We start from the raw sequence: 20,363 nt of genomic DNA on the forward strand, positions 1-20,363 counted from the left end.
AGAATCACCAAAACTTACCGACTACCTACTGCATTCCCTAGATGCATCATCTCATTTAGTTCCTACAGCACTTTGGGGCGCCTGGGTGGCTCAGTCGGTTAAGCGTCTGCCTTGGACTCAGGTCACGATCCTGGGGTCCCAGGATTGAGCCCTGCATCCTCAGCAGGGAGTTTGCTTTTCCCTCTCCTACTCCTCCCCCTGCTCCTGTTCTCACTCACACCCTCTCTCTCTCAAATAAATAAATAAAATCTCTAAAAAAAAAAAAATAATTCCTACATCACCATTTGTGGGGTAGATGGAGAGGTTTCCCTTTTGCAAATGAGGGACCTATGACCAGATAGGTAAAGGGACTTGTGTAAGGTCTCACAGCCAAGTGGAGGTGCCAGGATTTGAACCAAGTCTAAGATCCTTGTTCAGCTAGCAGGTCCAGGCCAGAGAGTTAAATGGACATCTCTGAAGTTTGCTGGAGTTATTATATTCCACCCAGAGAAGGTGGATTAATAGCTGTTGACTTGTCTGAAACATAGCTGTGAATTGCAGTCGCTTGAAATATTTACAATTAAATTGAAAAGAAATTGCCCACACCAGAAAGTGTAATGTATATGGTGCTAATTCTTGAGGGATGCATTAGACCACTCCGGGGCTTCTGGCTCTAATTTCCTGAGCATCACTAATTTTCTCTTGAGAGGTCAGTTTATTGCTCTTGAATAAAGCCTGATTGCTTAAGAGTGTGGCAATACCTTCCCTCTTTTCAAATGAGAGGGAATGGCCCAACTAGGAGACGGGGGAAGACTTATAAGGGCTTTTTGGATCTGGATGTAGCAATTTCCATTTTTTGGCATTTGAAAAAAGTTTATTTCCAAAGTAAGAATAATGTATATTCATTCTGCAAACGTTGGAAAATGAATAAAAGTATAAATAAGAAGGGAGCTCACCTAAATCCCACCATCCAGAGGTAAGCACAACAAAAATAAGAGAATATTTCCTTGTGCCATTAACATTCCTTGCAGATATTTTTATGGCATGCATAATTTTCCATCCGTTCAACGGATTATTGTTTATATAACCATTCCTCAATCATTAGGTATTTAGGTCATTTTGGGTGGGTTTTCAGTGTTAAACAAAACATGAAAAATGCTGTGACTTTGGAGCCAATTATCAGGATTCGTGATCATTTCTTCGTGACTCGTGATCTTACAGGGGAGATGTCTGTGTTTGAAAGGGCAGGAAAAACCTCAGATTGGCTGGTTGAGAAGTTGTACCATAAAGATATGTACCAAATGTAAAATTAAAATGTAGGCCAAGGGAACAATCATAGATTGAATGGACTACAGAAATGAAGTGATTCAAACGAGATGAAATGAGATGGAGTCAAAGAACAGCTTCTAATGCCAAATGGATCCCCAGATCTATGATATTTAATGGGGTGACTTTGAATCTATAATTTTTTATCTTAGCTATGTCTAGGGTTCCAAAATAGAAGAAGGGAGGTAGGAAGGGAGAGAGGGAGAGATGGAGGGAGGGAGGGAGAGAAAGAGAGAGAGAGAGGTTCTGCTGATCTGTGAAAATACAACAGTAAGGTTCCAGATCTTTAGGAATGGTAAAAAGTCGAATGTATCTGCTGCCAAATTTTGCATTAGTCTCAAGTACCAGCCTTGGCAGTCACAGAGTAACTGCTGTGGTCTCAGGGGTTTGCTACAGAAGAACAGTGTCTTTCTGGCTAATATTATTAGAAAACCATTTACCTTTCCAGTTTCCAACAATTTTGATTTTCTCACAAGGATCGCAAGTGGTGGTGATGGGGGGCAGCAAGGCTGCAGAGATGGAATGCGAGGGGAAAGCAGAATGTATGCTGTTAGTTTTTTAAAACCATGCCTTTTATGGAAACCATTTCCAGATGGAGGGGCACAAAACACAAACTCTCTCAAACTTAAAATGCAATCCTTTGGGGCGCCTGGGTGGCTCAGTCGTTAAGCGATTGCCTTCGACTCGGGTCATGGTCCCAGGGTCCTGGGATCGAGCCCCGCATTGAGCCCCGCATTGAGCCCCGCATTGAGCCCCGCATTGAGCCCCGCATCGGGCTCCCTGCTCCGTGGGAAGCCTGCTTCCCCTCCCCCACTCCCCCTGCTTGTGTTCCCTCTCTCACTGTGTCTCTCTCTGTCAAATAAATAAATAAAATATTTTTAAAAAATGCAGTCCTTTTCCCCATTCATCTGTCCTCCATTGTACCAGAGAACAGTATCCTATCATTTTTCTTGCCGGTTGAATGGTACCATTATTATATATATAATTGATAATATATTATTATTATATATTATATCACTATATTACATATATAATTGACAATATATAATAATGATAATGCTGTGTTTTGGACTATACTGTGCAACTCCTGGATGAACCAAATAATTAACAAATGTTATAACAATGATCCTAGAAGTCAGAAAGAAGTCACCCACATCCCAATATCCTAGCCATCGATGGTTCCCATGCAACCTCCCAGTCCTTGTGTATATCCAAGTACATTGCCACACACTTGCAGTGAAATTGTATGCACCATTTTGTATCTCGATTTTTTTTAACTTAATGCCCTATACTAAACCCTTCCCACGTCGGGATCCTCTGCTGATTCATCTTTGATGACTTCAATAATTTTATGATAATTTAGTTGTTTTTTTTCTCTTGTTGGGTGATGTTGGAGCTCTGTCATCTTTTGTGTTAAGAATAAGGAAGAAGGGAATTTATTTTGAGATGCTCCCAAACCCTTCCTTCCTCCTGTCACTGCCCTACCCAGGAAAGTAGGATGAAATGGAGATTCAAAGCAGCTGACTGTGCCGGAGGTGGGGGAGAAGTCTCCTAAAGCAGAATCATTTCCAAAGAATGTGCATTGCAAACCACTTAGGGTCTGAAAGGCTGAATGTTGATGTGTGGAATTGCAACCTGGAGGTACTGGGGTGATTGGTGAACAGGCCTGGTCTGGAGAGGGAGTTAGGAAGACTGAAACCGAATAGATAAGAATTGCACTTACGGTGGGCTGGAGGAGAGAGCTGGCTTTCCTATGTTTGGAGGGTATCATTTGGTGCACCTGAGTTAAGGAGACCAGATGTTTTGGTCTTGTCAACCTGTAGCATGCTGTATTAGTTAAGTCTTCCTATTCCTTCGAAAATATTTGAGAAGCTACCGGGTGTCAGGCACTCTTTTGGGTGCTGGGGATAGCGTGGTAAGCAAGAAAGCCATGATCCCTACTCTTTTTTTTTTTTTTTTGGTGGCAAAGCAGTGGTCTTCACTGATCTTTATTAAATGAAGGATTCCAGGGGCAAGCAGGAGGGATCAAGAGCAACAGCAGGAGCAAATATAAAAGTATAAAATGTAAAGTGCAGCACTGGGCAATGTGTGCAGGATTGAGCCATGCCCACAGAGACCCTGGGGACGCAAGGCAGGGGACAAGCCATAGCCCACCCTCTAAGGGAGTCTAGGCCTGAGGAGCCTGTGCAGGGCTCTTGGCTGGGGGTGGAAGTGGCTTGAATGGGACCCAACCTTGGGCCTTGAAGTAGGAGACCAGTTGTGTGGGTACTTCTGTGAGCACAGTCTGTGCCAGTGTCTCCCAAGGGGCATTCTGGAAGCGGCGGTAGGGCACAAACTGCACTATGTCACAGGCAGCTGCCTCCCCGGAGCGTGCACGCAGGGGTCCACCATCAGCATCCAGCTGCTCCGTGGCCTCGAAGTCAGCACCACCCACACCCACGATGATCACTGACATGGGCGGGTAAGAGGCACGCACCACAGCCTCACGTGTAGCCTCCACATCTGTCACAGTGCCGTCAGTCAGCAGCAACAGCACCAAGTATTGCGAGGCAGTCCTCTGATGTGCAGCCTGGGTTGCCAACCTGGCCACATGGTTGATGATGGATGCAAAGTTGGTGGGGCCATAGAGGCGAACTTGGGGCAGGGCTTGGCGGTAAGCATCCACAATGCCCTGGATGCCTGGGCAGTAGGGGTTATTGGGGTTGAAGTTCAAGGCAAATTCATGGGAGACCTGCCAGTCGGGGGGTACCTGGGCCCCAAATCCAAATGCTGGGAATAGCTTGTCCGAGTCATAGTCCTGAATCACACTGCCCACACTCCACAGTGCTGTCAGGTACTCATTGACCCCTGTTGGGCTCAGGTAGTGCAGGGATTCCGGGGAGGAAGGATCTCCATTGGAGCCCGTGAAGTCAATGCCCACAGTGAAGTTGATTTGACAGCCTCCCATCACATAGTCCAGGAATGAATACTGTGTTTCTACCTGGCAAATCTTGACACAAACAGTCCCAGAGTTCTTGTAGCTTTTCTTTTTCTGCTGTTTCTTAGGGTGGATACATTCAAACTCAGCCGGAACTGCTTGCAGCTGGGCCAAGCTGGTGTAGAAGGTACCAATGAGATCATGTGAACCATCACTGTCATAATCTGAGCATCGCACCTGGATGGGTGTACTGGGGTCTCCCCCACAGAAATCCTGAAGGGGAACAGAGAAGCGCTTCCATGTAGGGTTCAAGTTGTTCTTGATTACCTCAGATCTGTATGCCAGGTGCCATTTCCCATCACCGTGACGGAAGAACTCCAAGAATGGGTCCGATTTCCCCAGGAAGTCCTTCTTATCTAGGTTTCTGGTCTCCACCTCCATGGTCACTGTATGATTATCCTTCATCTCTTGAACAGATACCGTGATGGTCCCCCGCCCAGCAGGTTTTCCAGGCTTCAGCCTCAAGGGTAGAGTTATTATCTGGCTGGACACAATCTGTCCTAGGGAACACTCAGCCCCTCCTAGGAAGTCATCATCCCCCAGCTCAGGTGTCTTGTTGTCTATGTCATAAATGCCAAATCGGAGCTTCTGGACTGTTTCAAAGTGGTACTCAAGCTGCAGAGTCTTGGAGAACTCGGGGCTCGAGCAGTTCCGTACACGCTCAGTTCGGCCAAGCTCAGCCCAGCTGCCCCCTCCCACATCCTGTAAAAGGACGCAGAGTGGGTCAGACTTGGAGTCGATGTCGTTGTCAATGAGGTGGTCACAGGAAATGGACAGTTGAACCAAGGTCACGCAGTGGGCCGTCTCTTTTGCCGCTTCACAAAATCCTTGATTCCTACTCTTATGGACAAACAAATAAGATGCTTATGATTTGTGGTGAAAGAAAAAAAAGCAGGGCAATGTGATATTGACTTGGGGGAGTAGGGTACTTAGATGGGGTGGCTAGAGAAGGTATGCTAGATAAATCCTGTTGAACCTTAGAGCTACTCTCTACCTTTCTCCATCCCATCTTCTGACCCAGCAGACTATCTTGAATGTTCTACATCCAGGCCCAACACACTCTGGCCCACTGCCTGTTTTTGTAAATCAAGTTTTATCGGAACACAGCCACACTCATTCATTTGTGTATTGCCTATGGCTTTTCTCATGCTATGATGTCAGAATTGAGTCATTGTGACAGAGACTGTATGGCCCCAGAAAGCTGAAAATATTTCCTTTCTGGTCCTTTACCGAAAATGTTTGCCAAATCCTATTCTGTTTCGATAGACTTCTTTGCCTTCTGGTTTCAGATGGATTTAACCAACAGGGAGTCCTGGCAGGAGAACAGAAGGAGGGAGGAGAGTGATGTCAGTCTATTTTCCTCCCTGGTTCTCTTCTTGTTGAGTTGCCTTGAGCTGAGGAGTCACTGGATTGAAGGTCACAGCTTGTCCAGCCTCTCCAAGGAACTCTCATTTTGGGCTCCAGAGAGCCCCATACCCTCTTTCCTTGAGGCCTAGGAGTGATACAGGCCCCTCTGTTGCTCTTGGGGGTACTGTGCTATCCCTTGTACCCCCTGCACCTTCATATATAGTCCTAAAGTTCTAATAGGAATGTGTCAATTGAGTCCAGCTGGGCCCATGACTGATTTAGAAGGTCTCCTGGGGGAGGTGACATTTGAGTGGAGATCTGATGGCTAAAGAGAAGCCAGGTGTTTGAAGAGCTAAGAAAAGAACATTCCAGGCAACGGGAATGGTGTGTGGAAAGGCTCTGAGGTGGCAAAGAACTCAGGATGCTTAAGAAATAGAGGGTAGGAGAGGTGAGCAGGGCCAGACCATGCAGGACCTTTCCACCGCTGGTAAGGAGTCTGGGTTTTATTCTAAGAACAATGGGAAACCACTGAAGCATTTTAAACCAGATTTTGATGTGAGCCAATTAATGTTCTTTTGTGCTAGTCATTGCATTCGCGAGTTGCCAGATGCAGAGAGTGACTAAAATTGACTTTGAGAAATTTATTGAAGGAACATTTATTTCAGGAGCTCCAAGAAGAGTTAGGCAATGTGGCTTTGGGGCAGGCAGGACCCAGAGCAGATCTGGGGACCTTACCGTAGGAGTTAGTGTCTTCTCGTCTGGCTCCCAACCCATCTATATCTGTGGATCAGATTCCAAACTCTTGTGAGAGAGAATTTGGCTTAACTCAGGCCTAGTGTCTCTTGGGCTCCAGGTGATAGATGGCCAGTGTGGTGAAGTGAAGAAGTCATCTATTCCTTGATTCATTCACAAATACTATGCCAAATGTATGCCTTGTACCATCCTAGGTGCTGGGGGTGCATATAATGATGAGCTAAACAGACCTGTCCATGTCCTCATGGAACCTTCATTTCAAGGGAAGAGAGCTCCTCCTTCTAGGAAAAAAAGTAAACAAGTTATTTCAAAATGTTGCTTGTGGGCGGGGCCTTTATCTGGTCACAGTTCTATAACCAGAGAATGAACAGAGCCTGGCACAAAAGAGGTGTTTAATAAATATTAGTGGATTGACAAACAGATAATAACAAGGGACTTACTTAGGTAGGAGGGTCAAGGAAGGTCTCACTAAGAAGTTGACATTTAAGTTGAGATGGGTAGCATGAGAAGGAGGAGCCATGTGAGGAGCAGGGTATAAGCCCACTAAGTAGAAGGAATAGCACGAGCAGAGGCTCTGAAGTGAGAAGGTACTTAGACACACACACACACACACACACACACACACACACACACACATCTTCAAGAAAGGGGGAATTGATGTGAACTGGACACACCCCCTCCAAAGAGTCATAATTCAACAAACATGTCAGGAAATGGCTGTGACAATCTCTACTTCAGGGCTTCAAGTGGACTAACTGTAAAGTACTTGAGTTGCCTTGTGAATGACCAAATCTCAGCAACTCTAAAAATGGGGCCATTCATGACTGATTTTAAGTGCTTCAGAGTTTGAAGAAGGCAGAATTCTTTTTCTTCCCACACTCATTCTTGTGGTTTCTGAAATACTTTGAAGCAAAAGCACCCAAACTTGGGGTCACATGAGTTCTAGGAACCCTTTTGGGCTGGATCTTTGTTCCTTGTAACCTCAGTGGAGAGTGTGCTTTTTCATTGTTTCTGGCTGGTTTTGCTCTTTGGATCTCTGAAGCCTCTCTTCCCTTCCCTCTTTTACCTCTGAATTCCTGTATCATATTCCATTGGTTGGAATGATGATGGACACTTTCCCTAAAGCACCAACTTTCCCCCCAGAGGCTGTGCACCTGTCATCTGCTCTTCTAAAGGGCAAGGCCCAAATCACTTTACCTCCAACTGCTTTTTGTCATTATTTGTACATTGTCAAGGTTTATAACACTTACATTTTGTTCTCTATCATATAGAAAAATTAATTTTTTTGGGCTTTGTCCAAAGGTTAAACTGAAACCATCAACTGACAGTTTCAAAGTGTTACAGATTTATCATTTACTCAAGAATGAATTTGTGTAACTGGACTTACTGGACTTAGGTGTAATTACAGTTGTGTCCTTTAAAGGAAATATAGTTAATAAAACTTGGGAGGAAAGATGGTGGAAAGGGGAAAGTATACTACATATTGTGACCATATTGCTATTGTTACTTTAATTATTTGCCATCTGATTTTTATCAAGTCCGTCTAGATTCTGTGTCAATATATTAGATGATTTGTCTATTTGTTTTTGGAGCATTCTGACTTCCTGTTATAATTTGGGTCATTGGTTTTCGTGCCTGCTGTGCAGCTGTCATTCCTGAGATTCTTTTTTTTAGGATTTTATTTATTTATTTGACAGAGAGAGAGAGAGAGAGAGACAGCGAGAGAGGGAACACAAGCAGGGGCAGAGGGAGAGGGAAAAGCAGGCTTCCCGCTGAGCAGGGAGCCTGATGTGGGGCTCGATCCCAGGACCCTAGGATCATGACCTGAGCCGAAGGCAGATGCTTGACAACTGAGCCACCCAGGCGCCCCTGAGATTTGTTTTTATTGCACTCCTGCCTTAATTGTTAGGCTTTTATAAAAAGTCTTAATATTTGATAGGACAAATCCAACTGTCTTGCGTCCCTTCTTCAAAATTTTCTTGGCTGTTCTTGGCCCTTTGTTCTTCCTTGTGAAACGTGTTTTTTGATCTCAAGTGCAGAGAGCTGAGTTAATCATACTCCTCAGTTCATTTAATGTGCTATTGTTGGCCCATTCAGGGTTCATTTTCATATTCTTTTCTTATTTATTTTTGAGAGAGAGAGAGAGAAGGCAGGGGGAGGGACAGAGGGAGAGGGAGAGAGAATCTTAAGCAGACTCCAGGCAGAGCATGGAGCCCACGCGGGCTCGATCTCACAACCCCAAGATCACAGCCTGAGCTGAAAAGAAGAGTTGGTCGCTTAACTGACTTAGCCACCCAGGAGCCCCCATTTTCATATTCTTTATCCCTTTCCACATCTTGCCCACCTGCCCCTGCCATAGGCACCCACTCAAATGTGTTTGATATATTTTGCCTGGATACCTGTGTATCATTGTAAAATGGATGTTGTTGTTTAGGGTGTATATGTGTTCAAGGGATACAGACAATTTCATGCAACAGATCTAATTGTTTCTTAATTCTTAAAAGCAATATCAGCATTTTCAGATGTATTGTGCACTGTGTGTACCTCTAGTTGATTCCTTCGAACTGTTGCACGGTATTTCAAAGCTCACATCGGTCACAGTTTTCAATTACATTTCTGCCAGTGATGGACATCTAGTGGTCTTTAGCAACCTACTACACAAACAGTTTTGCAATACACATCCTCGTACATGTCACTGTGTGGTCCTGTGTGAGAGTTCCTACGAAGTACATATGTTCAGGGGAGGGGGATGCTAGGTCCTAGGGCATACATTGATATACTTTCACAAAATACTGCCAGGTTGTTTTCTAGAAAGATGGAACCCATCAGCAATGCATGGAGATTCCATATGACCTTACTTTCCAGTTTTTGCCAGTCTCATGGGAGTAAGGTGGTATCTTACTGTTTTAATTTGTATTTCTTTGATTACTAGTGAGATTGGGCATTTCTTCATTTACTTGTCAGCCATTCAGTTTTCTCCACCTGCAACTTATCACTATCCTTTTCTGAATTTTTCTATTGGAGTCCACATATTTTCTTGTTGATTTTGAGTTTATTTTATTTTCTAGATGTTAATCCCTCATTAGTTTTATATGTTGCAGGCACCTTCTCTCAGGCTCCCATCTACCAGTTAACTATGTGACTTGTTTTTTAAATGGGAATCCTTAAATTTGATGTACCCAGTGCCAGCTTTCCATTTATGGTATGAGATTTGGGATCTTATTTAATAAATCCTCCATTTAGAGACCACAAAAATTCTCTGACAATTTCTTATGTTAGATTTCTGGTTTTATGTTTGACAATTAGGTCCTCAGAGAATTTGGTATTCACCTTTGTAAAGGACTGAGGTATTTTTGTCCAAATAATGAGCTAGTTTCACCAAATCATTTATGATTATGGATTTTTTTTGTTAACCAATTCCTATACCAGTATTTCATAGTTTTTATTGCTATGACTCTGTATGATGTGGTAAAATTTGGGAGGGTGAAACTTTCTCATTGCTTTTATTTGCAAAATTGGCTTAGCCAATTCACATTCACTTTAAGTAATTTTTCTGAAATACACACATAATATATTTCATGGATAGGGACAAAGTTTGTAACATTTTCAAGTCTTCCCAAAGTTATATATATTTATTTAGAACTTCTTGTAGGTATTTCAGTGTTTTACGATTTTCTTCATAAAGATCTTTTCTTCCTAGGTATATTATAATTTTTGTTGCTATTTGAATAGGATATATAGTTTTTCTATTACATTTTCTAACTGGTAGTTCTTGAAATATAGAAACTTTACAGATATTTGAATGTTGTTATTATATGCAGTAACCTTGCTGAGCTCTCTCATTGGTTCTAATAGTTTATCCATAGATTATCTTACATTTTCTCTTCAGCCAATCATATTGGTTGTAGACCTTTCTTCTCTTAAGCATCATTTGTTTTTCTTGTCTTGTTGGAGTGGCTAAAATCTCAATTACAATTTTGTCAATAACTAGCAAGTATTATACTTTTATTCCTGACATTAACGGGAATGCTTCTAAGGTTTTACCAATACATCTGCCTGTGGTAGACTTTTAAAGAAAATGTTAATTCTCTTTTCATGAAAGTTATATTTTATTAGAACTCTAAAGTTTAACTTTACATATGTTTCATTCAGGTTTGGGTGGAGTAGAATTCAATAAAACTAGGTAATTCAGGTTGATGTTTTATAATCAGTTGCTCTTGGGTTTTTTTTTTAAGATATCTTTTATTGGTTTAAGAAAGTTTTCATTAGTGTATTAATTTTTAAATCATTAATAGATGTTGGATTTTATTGAATGCCTTGTATGGATCAAGATGATGATTCTATTTTTTTTAATTATTTTCTCATTTCCATTTTCTGTTCTCATTTCTGGGATCTTTTATTAGATGAACTTTGAATCTCTTTGGTTATACTTTTATACCTTTTAGCTTTCATACCATATTTTGCATCTCTTTTTCTTTCTTTATGTTCTGGAAGATTTTCTCAGATTTTTTTCCAGAATGTCCACTAGATCAAAAATTTTAGGCAATAAAATTTTAATTTCTAAGAGTTCCTTCCTATTTACTGGAAACTGCAGTATAATTAAAGCCTATAATTATCATTACACTTAATAATATTATTTAAAAATGAATATTTTCCTGAATCTCTATGAAGATGCTAATTATAATTTCAGAGATTTTTAAAATACTTTCTCTCTTTTGACTCTAAGTCAGTTGTGCTGTTTGTTCATCTCAGTTCTCAGATGTCTGGGGACCTTTGGTTATCCATTTATATTTATAATGGAATTGATTGACTAATACTAGAGGCTATTGTGGATTTCTTCCACCTTGTATGAGACTGTTTCCAGCAGGACCTCTCCCCTGAATGAAAGGCCATTACCTTGTATAACCTTCATAGTAACTGTATTTGTTATCTATTGCTGAATAACAAATTATCCCCAAGTTTAGCAGTTTAGAAGAACAAGTATGTATTATTTCACAGGTGTATATTGTCTCATGGTTTCTGTGGATCAGGAAGCTGGGTGTAGTTTCAATAGATCCCTCTGACTCAGGGTGTCTCCTAAGCTGGGCTGCAGTTATCTCAAAGCTTGACCTGGGGGAGATTCACTTCCAAGTTGCTCACAGGGCTATTGGTTGGCCTCATATCCTTGCTGGCTATTGACATGGCAGCCTGTTTCTCTAGAAAAGAAGAGAGGGAGGAAGGGAGGGAGACAGGTGGGGGAGAGGGAGGGAGAGAGATGGGGGGGAAAGAGAGAGAGAGAGGTGGGAGGAGGAGACAGCCTCTTTGCAACCCAGTCTCAGAAGTGACATCCTATCTTGGGGCACCTGGGTGGCTCAGTCAGTTAAGTGTCTGCCTTCAGCTCAGGTCATCATCTCTGGGTCCTGGGATCGAGTCCCGTGTTGGGCTCCCTGCTCAGTGGGGAGTCTGCTTCTCCCTCTCACTTTCCGTCTGTGCTCACTCTCTCTCTCAAATAAATAAATAAAATCTTTAAAAAAAAAAGAAGTGACATGCCATCATTATTGCTCTTTGAGAGGGGAGAGGGTCAGAGGGAGAAGCAGACTCCCTGCTGAGCAGGGAGCCCGATGCGGGACTCGATCCCGGGACTCCAGGATCATGACCTGAGCTGAAGGCAGTCGCTTAACCAACTGAGCCACCCAGGCGCCCTAAATAAATAAAATCTTAAAAAAAAAAAAAAGAAGTGACATGCCATCATTATTGCTCTTTGCTATTGGTTGTAAGCTGTCTTATACACACTCAAGGCGGTTATACAAGGAGGGGATTACACAAGGGCATAAATGCCTGAAGGTGGAGATCCCTGGGGGCCATCTCAAAGGCTGCCATAATACCCTAGGTCCTATTACTAACTCCCAATGAGGAACTGGGGCTTAGCAAGGTTAAGTCACTTGCCCAACATCTCACAGCCAGTAAGTCATAGAATTAAGTCTGGAACCCATATGGAACTACTTTCAAAGTTCACCCTCTTAATTACTCTGCCACCATCTTCCAAAGTGTAGGTGCATCACTGTTGGAACGTAAAATCATTTGAGGTGATACAGAGAGTCTTGGGTTGGTGCTAACATGCCTTTAACAAAATCTTTAACCCTCATTAATCTCCCATTTAACCAAGAAAGAGCTGGCCTTGAGCTCAGAGTCTTGGTATCTGGCTAGATACAAGGGTATCTGGCTAGACTTTAATACCATTGCTTTCTGTTAATGGTGTTTACTTCCAGTTGTGGCAAGTAGGAATGGCTTTAAACTAATGATAGTAACATAAAATTTCCTTTAAAAATATACCCTAAACATATGAAATATGTTAATTAAAGTAAAAACTGAAATAGCAAAAATGGCACTCTGGTATGGCAAATGTAGTGATGGTGATCTATGGATTGCTCAAGCTTGGGAAATACTGCCTCAATTATAATGCATCAATTCCAAAAATAACCTCAGGGATAATAATCCCATTTTTTTTTGTTCAATCTTTTCTCCCTTCATTTTATAGATGTGTGAAATGACATCAAAAGAGGGTGACTTCCCTAGGGTATGCAGTTCCCACGATCACAGCCCAAGTCCCCTAGCCGTCATGCCAGTGTTTTCTTTTCTCCTTCTTTTACCTCTGTTAGTTATGAGCTTGAAACACTTTCTTTTTACTCTCCCTACTCCAACCCTGCTGTTTCCAATTCACTTTCCTCTAATCGGAGTTTCTCAAGAGCGGTGCTGTTGACATCTGGGGCAGGAGAGTTCTTTGTTGTGGGGAGTGTCCTGTGCATTGTAGGATGATTAGAGGCATCCCTGGCCTCCACCCACTAGATGCCAATAGCACGCTCACTCCCAGTTGTGACAACCAAAAATGTCCCCAGATGTTGCCCAGTGTCTCCTGGGTGGGGGGAGGAAAAATCACCCCAATTAGCCATCACTGCTCTGAAGTAGAGTTTTTTATTTCTACAAGATCTCAGATGCTGGTGCTGCTAGTCTGTGGACCACACATTGAATAACATTGCTGTAAACTATATAGCCTAATAAGGTAGCTATTTTTTTCCTTACATTTTTGGAGACTGTGTATGACAACTATAATGCAAAATTAGACTCCATTTAGTACAATATTACTATGTGGAAGGTGGGGATTCTAGCATTAAATTTTCAGAAGCAGATTGTTCTTGGGAGGAGCAAGATGGTGGAGGAGTAGGAGACCTAAATTTTGCCTGGTCCCAGGAATTCAGCTAGATAGGGATCAAACCATTCAGAACACCTACGAACTCAACAGGAGATTGAAGAAAAGAATAGCAGCAATTCCATGAACAGAAAAGCGACCACTTACTGGAAGGTAGGACGTGCGGAGAAGTGAGTCCGAGGCGATATTCGGGAAGATAGACGGCGGGGGAGGGGGCCTCTGTCGGCTGCTTCTGGCAAGTGATAGAGCCGCGGAGCACAAAATCGGACCTTTTAGAAGTCTGCTCCGCTGAGGGACGTCGATCCAGTGGCTAAGCGGGGGGTGGAACCCTCATGGGACAGTGTGGTCTCAGGACCCTCGGGGTCACAGAAAGACCCGAGGTGCCTGAGTGCGGCAGAGCTCCCAGGTATTGGAGCCGAGGCGCAGGCTCTCATTTCGGAGTTGCCATAAACTGTGATCCGCGGCCCAGTCGGGCCACTGCTCCTCCAGCAGGGACCCAACAAGTGGCAGATCCAGAGAGACTCCCCTTCCTCCCCCAGGGAGGAGCGGCGCGGGAGCGCACCGCAGGGATCTGCTGGGTTTGGAGACTCCACACGGGGTCGGGTGCCAGAGATAGAAACGCTCGGTCACAGGCCGGGTGAGCACGGAGTGCGGCCGGAGACTGGGGAGATGGGAGTGATTGACTGCTTTTCTCTGGGGGCGCACTGAAGAGTGGGGCCCCGAGTTCTTGGCTCCTCCGGGTGGAGATTGGGAGGCCACCATTTTCACTCTTGTCCTCCAAAGCTGTACTGAGAGCTTGCAGGGAACAAAAGCTCCCGAGAGAAAACCTGAGCAGATGACTTAGCTTGGACCGGCAAGGGCAGGGCGATTCCGCCTCCGGCAAAGACATTTGGGAACCACGGCAACAGGCCCCTCCCCCAGAAGGTCAGCAAGAACAGCCAGCCAAGACCAAGTTTACCGATCAATGAGAACGGCAGAACTCCAGCGCTAGGGGAATACAGCACATAGAATTCATGGCTTTTCCCCCATGATTCTTTAGTCTTTCAAAGTTAATTTTTTTATTTTTCTTTATTTTTTTTCTATTATTTTATTGAATTTTTCTTCTTTCCTTTTTCAACCAACATCTTATCAATTCCTTTTTAAAAATCTTTTTTAATTTTCATTTTTACAGTCATAGTCTATGCCTTCATTGTATTTAACCTTATTTTTGTATATATGTATTTATATATATATATATATATATATATATATATATATATATACACACATGTATATATATATGTTTTTCTTTCTTTAAAATGTTGGGATACAGTTTCTTCTAACAGACCAAAATATACCCTAAATCTAGTGTATGACTTTGTCCTAGTCTCCCGCCTGATCACATTCTCTCTTTTTTTTTAAATTTTTTTCATTCTTTTTTCAACTGACATCTTATCAATTCCTTTTTTAAAATCTTTTTTAATTTTCATCTTTCCAGTCATATTTCATACCTTCATCATATTTTCCCTTATTTCTGTATATATATATAAGTTTTTCTTTCTTTAAAATTTTGGGAGGCAATTTCTTCTAACAGACCCCAAAATCTAGTGTGTGGCTCTGTTCTGCTCACCAGACTGATTATATTCTTTTTTTTTTCCCTTTCTTTTTCCCCCAGTTTCAGGTCTCTTCTGATTTGTTTAGTGTATATTTTTCTGGGGTCATTGTTACCCTTTTAGCATTTTGTTCCCTCATTCATCTATTCTCCTCTGGACAAAATGACAAGACGGGAAAACTCACCTCAAAAAAAAGAACACGAGGCAGTACCAACTGTCAGGGACCTAATCAATATAGACATTAGTAAGATGTCAGAACTAGAGTTCAGAATGACGATTATAAAGATACTAGCTGGGCTTGAAAAAAGCATAGAAGATACTAGAGAATCCCTATCTGGAGAAATAAAAGAACTAAAATCTAACCAAGTTGAAATAAAAAAGGCTATTAATGAGGTGCAATCAAAAATGGAGGCTCTAACTACTAGGATAAATGAGGCAGAAGAGAGAATTAGTGATATAGGAGACCAAATGATGGAGAATAAAGAAGCTGAGAAAAAGAGAGATAAACAACTACTGGATCACGAGGGGAGAATTCGAGAGATAAGTGATATCATAACGCAAAACAACATTAGAATAATTGGGATCCCAGAGGAAGAAGATAGAGAGGGGTAGAAGGTATATTGGAGTAAATTATAGCAGAGAACTTCCCTAATTTGGGGAAGGAAACAGGCATCAAAATCCACGAGGCACAGAGAACACCCCTCAAAATCAATAAAAATAGGTCAACACCCCGACATCTAATAGTAAAACTCACAAATCTCAGAGACAAAGAGAAAATCCTGAAAGTAGCTCTGGACGAGAGGTCTGTAACCTACAATGGTAGAAACATTAGATTGGCAGCAGACCTATCCACAGAGACCTGGCAGGTCAGGAAGGACTGGCATGATATATTCAGAGCACTAAACAAGAAAAATATGCAGCCAAGAATACTATATCCAGCTAGGCTGTCATTGAAAATAGAAGGAGAAATAAAAAGTTTTCAGGACAAACAAAAATTAAAAGAATTTGCTAACACCAAACCAGCCCTACAAGAAATATTGAAAGGGGTCCTCAAAGCAAAGAAAGAGCCTAAAAGTAACATAGGCCAGAAAGGAACAGAGATAATATAAGGTAACAGTCACCTTACAGGCAATACAGTGGCACTAAATTCATATCTTTCCATAGTTACCCTGAGTGTAAATGGGCTAAATGCCCCAATCAAAAGACACAGGGTATCAGATTGGCTAAAAAAACAAGACCCATCGATATGCTCTCTACAAGAGACTCATTTTAGACCCAAAGACACCTCCAGCTTTAAAGTGAGGGGGTGGAAAACCATTTACTATGCTAATGGACATCATAAAGTGGCAATCCTTATTTCAGACAAATTAGATTTTAAACCAAAGACTATAATGACAGATGAGGAAGGACACTACATCATACTTAAAGGGTCTATCCACAAGAAGATCTAACAATTTTTATTTTTAATTTTTTTTTTAGATCTAACAATTTTAAATATCTATGCCCCTAACGTGGGAGCAGCCAATTAATAAAAAAAAATCAAAGAAACACATTAACAATAATACAATAATAGTAGGGGACTTTAACACCCCCCTCACTGAAATGGAAAGATCATCTAAGCAAAAGGTCAACAAGGAAATAAGGGCTTTAAATGACACACTGGACCAGATGGACTTCACAGATATATTCAGAACATTCCATCCCAAAGCAACAGAATATACATTCTTTAGTGCACATGGAACATTCTCCAGAATAAATCACATCCTGGGTCACAAATCAGGTCTCAACTGATACCAAAAGATTGGAATCATTCCCTGCATATTTTCGGACCACACTGTTGTGAAACTAGAACTCAACTACAAGAGGAAAGTTGGGAAGAACCCAAATACTTGGAGGCTAAAGAGCATCCTACTAAAGAATGAATGGGTCAACCAGGAAATTAAAGAAGAATTTTAAAAATTCATAGAAACAAATGAAAATGAAAACACAACTGTCAAAATCTTTGGGATACGGCAAAGGTGGTCCTAAGAGGAAAGTATATAGCAATACAAGCCTTTCTCAAGAAACAAGAAAGTTCTCAAATACACAACCTAACCCTACACCTAAAAGAGCTGAAGAAAGAAGAGCAAATAAAGTCTAAACCCAGCAGGAGAAGAGAAATAATAAAGATCAGAGCAGAAATCAATGAACTAGAAACCAAAAGAACAGTAGAACAGATCAACAAAACTGGGAGCTGGTTCTTTGAAAGAATTAATAAGTTTGATAAACCCCTGGCCAGACGCATCAAAAAGAAAAGAGAAAGGACCCAAATAAATAAGATCATGAATGAAAGAGGAGATCACAACCAACACCAAAGAAATACAAACAATTATAAGAACATATTATGAGCAACTATATGCCAACAAATAAAACAATCTGGAAGAAATGGATGCATTCCTACCTAGAGATGTATAAACTACCAAAACTGAACCAGGAAGAAATAGAAAACCTGAACAAACCCATAACCAGCAAGGAAATTGAAGCAGTAATCAAAAATCTCCCAGCATCCAAAATCTATAAAGAACTTATCAAACTCAACACCCAAAGAACAAATAATCCAATCAAGAAATGCGCAGAAGACATGAACAGACATTTCTCCAAAGAAGACATCCAAATGGCGAACAGGCACATGAAAAAGTGCTCAACATCACTCGGCATCAGGGAAATCCAAATCAAAACCTCAATGAGATACCACCTCACACCAGTCAGAATGGCTAAAATTAACAAGTCAGGGAACGACAGATGTTGGCGGGGATGTGGAGAAAGGGGAACCCTCCTACACTGTTGGTGGGAAGGCAAGCTGGTGCAACCCCTCTGGAAAACAGTATGGAGGTTCCTCAAACAGTTGAAATTAGAGCTACCGTTCGATCCAGCAATTGCACTACTGGGTATTTACCCCAAAGATACAAATGTAGGGACCCGAAGGGGTACGTGTACCCCAATGTTTATAGCAGCAATGTCCACAATAGCCAAACTGTGGAAAGAGCCAAGATGCCCATCGACAGATGAATGGATAAAGAAGAAGTGGTATATATACACAATGGAATATTATGCAGCCATCAAAAGGAATGAGATCTTGCCATTTGCAACGACGTGGATGGAACTGGAGGGTGTTATGCTGAGTGAAATAAGTCAATCAGAGAAAGACATGTATCACATGACCTCACTGATATGAGGAATTCTTAATCTCAGGAAACAAACTGAGTGTTACTGGAGTGGTTGGGGGTGGGAGGGATGGGATGGCTGGGTGATAGACATTGGGGAGGGTATGTGCTACGGTGAGCGCTGTGAATTATGCAAGACTGTTGAATCACAGATCTGTACTTCTGAAACAAATAACGCAACATATTTTAAGAAAAAAGAAAAGAAGAAGATAACAGGAGAGGAAGAAAAGGGGAGTATGTCAGAGGGGGAGACGAACCATGAGAGATGATGGACTCTGAAAAACAAACTGAGGGTTCTAGAGGGTAGGGGGGTGGGGGGATGGGTTAGCCTGGTGATGGGTATTGAGGAGGGCACGTTCTGCATGGAGCACTGGGTGTTATGAACCAACAATGAATCATGGAACACTGCATCAAAAACTAATGATGTAATATATGGTGATTAACATAACAATAAAAAATTAAAAAAAAAATCTCCCAGCAAACAAGAGCCGAGGGCCAGATGGCTTCCCAGGGGAATTATACCAAACATTTAAAGAAGAATTAATACCTATTCTTCTGAAACTTTTCCAAAAAATAGAAAGAGAAGGAAAACTTCCAAACTCGTTCTATGAGGCCAGCATTACCCTAATCCCAAAACCAGGCAAAGACCCCATCAAAAAGGAAAACTACAGACCAATGTCCCTGAGGAACATGGACGAAAAAATTCTTACCAAAATACTAGCCAGTAGGATACAACAGTACATTAAACGGATTATTCACCACGACCAAGTGGGATTTATTCCTGGGCTGCAAGGTTGGTTCAACATCTGCAAATCAATCAATGTGATACAATACATTAATAAAAGATAGAACAAGAATCATATGATCCTCTCAATAGATGCAGAAAAAGCATTTGACAAAGTACAGCATCCTTTCTCGATTAAAACTCTTCGCAGTCTAGGGATAGAGGGTACATAACTCAATATCATAAAAGCCATCTATGAAAAACCCACAGCGAATATCATCTTCAATGGGGAAAAACTGAGAGCTGTTCCCCTAAGGTCAGGAACATGGCAGGGATGTCCACTGTCACCACTGCTCTTCAACATAGTACTAGAAGTCCTAGCCTCAGCAATCAGACCACAAAAAGAAAGAAAAGGCATCCGAATCAGCAAAGAAGTGAAACTCTCACTTTTTGCAGATGATATGATACTTTATGTGAAAAGCCCAAAAGACTCCACCCCAAAATTGCTAGAACTCATACAGGAATTCAATAAAGTGGCAGGATATAAAATCAATGCACAGAAATCAGTTGCATTTCTATGCACCAAGAACAAGACAGAAGAAAGAGAAATGAAAGAGTTGATTCCATTTACAATTGCACCCAAACCCATAAGATACCTAGGAATAAATTTAACCAAAGAGGCAAAGAATCTGTACTCCAAAAACTCTAGAATACTCATGAAAAAAATTGAGGAAGACACAAGGAAATGGAAAAACGTTCCATGCTCATGGATTGGAAGAACAAATATTGTGAAAATGTCTATGCTACTTAAAGCAATCTACACATTTAATGCAATCCCTATCAAAATACCATCTGCTTTTTTCAAAGAAATGGAACAAATAATCCTAAAATTTGTATGGAACCAGAAAAGACCCCGAATAGCCAGAGGAATGTTGAAAAAGAAAAGCAAAGCTGGCGGCATCACAATTCCGGACTTCCAGCTCTATTACAAAGCTGTCATCATCAAGACAGTATGGTACTGGCACAAAAACAAACACATAGATCAATGGAACAGAATAGAGAGCCCAGATATAGACCCTCAACTCTATGGTCAACTTATCTTTGACAAAGCAGGAAAGAATGTCCAATGGAAAAAAGACAGTCTTTTCAACAGATGGTGTTGGGAAAATTGGAGAGCCATATGCAGAAGAATGAAACTGGACCATTTCCTTATACTACACACAAAAATAGACTCAAAATGGATGAAGGACCTAAATGTGAGACAGGAATCCATCAA

The 20,363-nt window shown here is 41.6% G+C and overlaps 1 pseudogene; it reads right to left on the reverse strand.

The window, feature by feature from the left end:
• Positions 1-3,277: 3,277 nt before the first annotated feature.
• On the reverse strand, positions 3,278-4,820 carry LOC112837277 (copine-1 pseudogene; annotated as a pseudogene).
• Between the last annotated feature and the right edge of the window lie 15,543 nt (positions 4,821-20,363).

The sequence above is a fragment of the Callorhinus ursinus genome, unplaced genomic scaffold (assembly GCF_003265705.2).
Source record: "Callorhinus ursinus isolate GAN/ISIS: 27379988/994484 unplaced genomic scaffold, GSC_fseal_2.0 scaffold41, whole genome shotgun sequence".
Lineage (NCBI taxonomy): Eukaryota > Metazoa > Chordata > Mammalia > Carnivora > Otariidae > Callorhinus > Callorhinus ursinus.